Here is a 3,302-nt window from a genome sequence, read left to right as displayed (position 1 = left end):
TATTCAGAGCTTTCAAGCTTTTGCTCGATACTGCATTTTGATCAGATATATGCAAGGAACCTGATATTCCTGGCATTTACACAGATTATGCAACTCTTTGGGCAGGATTAAGTACTTTGAAGTCTTCACCATTTCAGCAGGAGAACTTCAAACATATGTTTAACTTTGCCTGAACTGATCAAACTCAAGGCAAATAATCAGACTTCACAAACCGAGTTGTCTACAAGAAAAATGTTTTACTCTCCAAATATTTTGTATTAAACTGCTTGATGTACAGAAACAGCAGTGTTTTTCCCCAACAGCGTTTACAAAGTAGATAGAACTATATACTGTTGCTCATAGAAAATGTTGATAGTCATCACTTTCATAACCGGTATGCCATCTGCCTAAAGTAGTTTCAGATGAGATGAGAAAGCACTGTTAGGTCAGACAGGTGTGTTACTGTGTTGGTGTATGCCTTCAGGTTGTTTCTGACTTATGGCAACCTTATCACGAGGTTTTCTCTGCAAGATTTTCAGAGGAGGGGTTGCCTTTGCCTTCCTTTGAGGCTGTAGGAGCATGAATTGCCAAAGGTCCCCCAGTGGATTTCCATGGCTTAGTGGGGATTTGAACCCTGATCTTCAGAGTGGCAGTCCAACACTCACACCACTATACCATACTGATCTTATATTTCCTGATAATTATGAAACCTGACAATGGCTCATATACAATACAACCACCACATGGTCCAAGGGCCAACTTTATAAAACATGTTGCTATTGGAAACCACTGGGGTTGTTGCTGGACCTTCTTCCCTAAGATACAGGGCTCTAGTTACCATCTTCCCCTATGCCTCAAAGATCTAAGCATCAGTGAACAAAGACTTATGCTCAGAATTTTGTCTGCCTTACTTTATATATCCCTAGCTAAAACTCTCAGAATATATAGTTACAATTGAATATAGTTACCGTTGAATATTAATATGCCAAAAACAATGACTGAGGATTATTTACATAACTTAAAAATGGGTAACATTCAAGTGGGTATGTATGGGTGTGAAAGACAGACACTGGAAAAAGCAAACAGGAAGAAATTCAACTTATTTGAAATGTGGTGTTGGAAGATTTGAAATGTGATGCTGGAGGAGAGGTCTGTTGATAGCATGGGAGGGTTAACAGGCAAATGAATGGTTCCAAGTGCAAATCAAGACTGAACTTTTACTAGAAGCCAAGATGACTAGACTGAGGCTATCCTATAGGTATGTCATGAGATTACTCATTGGAAAAGACGATAACGTTTGATAAAAATGGAAGAAGGCAGTGAGAAAAGAGAAAGACCAAGGATTCAACCAAGGAAGCCACAGTCCTGAGTTTGCAAGACCTGGGCCAGAGAGGTGATGAACAGGGCTCTTGGAGGTCTCTCAATGAGAGGGATGCTGTAAGGACTTTATCACAGGACTTTATCACACAGGGAAAATTGAGGGTTTAAACAGCTATTATCCCGTGAAAATCGTGCAATCGCGATTAACATTTTCACGCACAACGCAATTTCCCCATGAATGATTTGTTGCTGTTTATTGCCCGGGATAATGACACTTCAATCGCGACGTCATGTGAAAATGTCAGTTGTGACTGCACGATTTTCACGGGATAATCACTGTTTAAACCCCTGATTTTCCCCATGTGATAAAGTCCACACAGGGAAAATTGGGGGTTTAAACGGGCATTATCCAGCAATATTTGTGCAGTCGTGGTAAAGATTTTCACACATGATCACAATTAAAGATGTCTTGTTCTGGAAAAACCAGGAAACAACCAGCTACAATTCATTCATGAATGATTTGTTGCTGGTTATTCCCAGGATAAGTCCTCTTTAATCGTGATCATGTGTGACAATCTTTACCGCAATCGCACAAATATCGCTGGATAATGCCTATTTAAACCCCCGAGTTTCCCCATGTGTGATAAACTTCTAAGTCAAAACTGACTTGAGGGCAACCCAAAGCAATGTGCCCCCCAACTTTTACCGCTGCCAGTCAGATGAAGGAGGGCTTCTCATGCCGCAGGTGCTTCGCTCTAAGCAGCCACTTGCCTCCACTGAGGCCCTTCGGCAGTGCTCTGACTGCTGAGCGCACTATAAGAGGTCCAGACGTCCTACATTTCAACCTCCTGTCCGGGATTCAACACCTCCTCTATTTCAAGCCATCAAACCTGTCAGGAAAGCAAGAGGTAGCTTAACAGATTTATTATTGGCCCTCAAAAGGTGTGTTAGTTTTTCTCAAGCAATGAACACAAAAACAATACTCCCAAACGGATACAGAAAAACTGCTGCCTGCATCGGAGAGGCAAAAGAAATGCCGTGTTTCCCCGAAAATAAGACACTGTCTTATATTTATTTTTCCTCAAGAAGACACACTATGGCTTATTTTCAGGGGATGCCTTATTTTTTATTAAATATGATACAACTATCTACATTTATTCCAACATAGTTAAGTCGTCTTCTTCTCGAACATCATCATAACTCTCCAAACCCTGTCACTATGTCTTGATTTGGGGCTATGGCTTATGTTGTGCAAATGCTTAGAAATCCTCCTACGGCTTATTTTATGGGTATGTCCTATTTTCGGGGAAGCAGGGTAGGGAGGAAAGCGTGTGCTTTTCCTGACTGAGGTCTAGAAAGGAAAGGAAGATCTGGGTTGTTGAAGCCGGTCGGCAGCAACACAAGGGGACAGGTGTGTGTGAGTTGGACTGAGGAAGAAAAGCAGGAGGAATGAGAGAGCAAACGGGAAGACTACAAAATGAAAGTGGTAACTTAAATGGATCCCAGCCTAAGATCTGTTGCGAAGGAAGCACAATATTAAGCATTTCTACAAGTACATTGCAAGCCAACAAGGCATTTTAATGAAGGTCATGAGAAAAAAAATACAATATATGTGTGTGTATATATATATATATACATACATAATAATATGTAAAAATACAAATTAAACACAGTATATGCGACACAGCCGTAAATACCGGTCAGCATGGCGCAGCAGTTCCAATGGTTGTCCTATCACTCTGGAGACCTGGGTTCGAATCCCGACTCAGCCATGTAAACCCAATGGGTGAATTTGGGCAAGTCACACTCTCTCAGCCTCAGAGGATGGCAGTGGCAAAAAAACAAACAAACCTTTGAAGAAACTTACGTATAAGTCAGAAACGACTTGAGGGCACACAACAACAACAACAACAACAACAACAAAGCATATGACACCAATTGATATTGATAAGAGTCTTGTCTTGAAAAGGTGAGTCCATATGGTCTTGGACTTTTAACTTGGA

At 41.0% G+C, this 3,302-nt stretch overlaps 2 protein-coding genes across 3 annotated transcripts in view; both read left to right on the top strand.

Annotated features, from left to right (window-relative positions):
- Positions 1-3,302, top strand: part of ARMC10 (armadillo repeat containing 10) — a 310,309-nt gene that overhangs the window by 15,999 nt on the left and 291,008 nt on the right. The window lies entirely within an intron of this gene.
- The window catches only part of LOC121930793 (gamma-secretase activating protein), a 68,156-nt gene that overhangs the window by 8,851 nt on the left and 56,003 nt on the right, over positions 1-3,302 (top strand).

Source organism: Sceloporus undulatus, chromosome 5 (assembly GCF_019175285.1).
Source record: "Sceloporus undulatus isolate JIND9_A2432 ecotype Alabama chromosome 5, SceUnd_v1.1, whole genome shotgun sequence".
Taxonomy (NCBI): Eukaryota; Metazoa; Chordata; class Lepidosauria; order Squamata; family Phrynosomatidae; genus Sceloporus; species Sceloporus undulatus.
The sequence above is the reverse complement of the archived record's forward strand: the minus strand, read 5'-3'. Positions and strand labels throughout refer to the sequence as shown.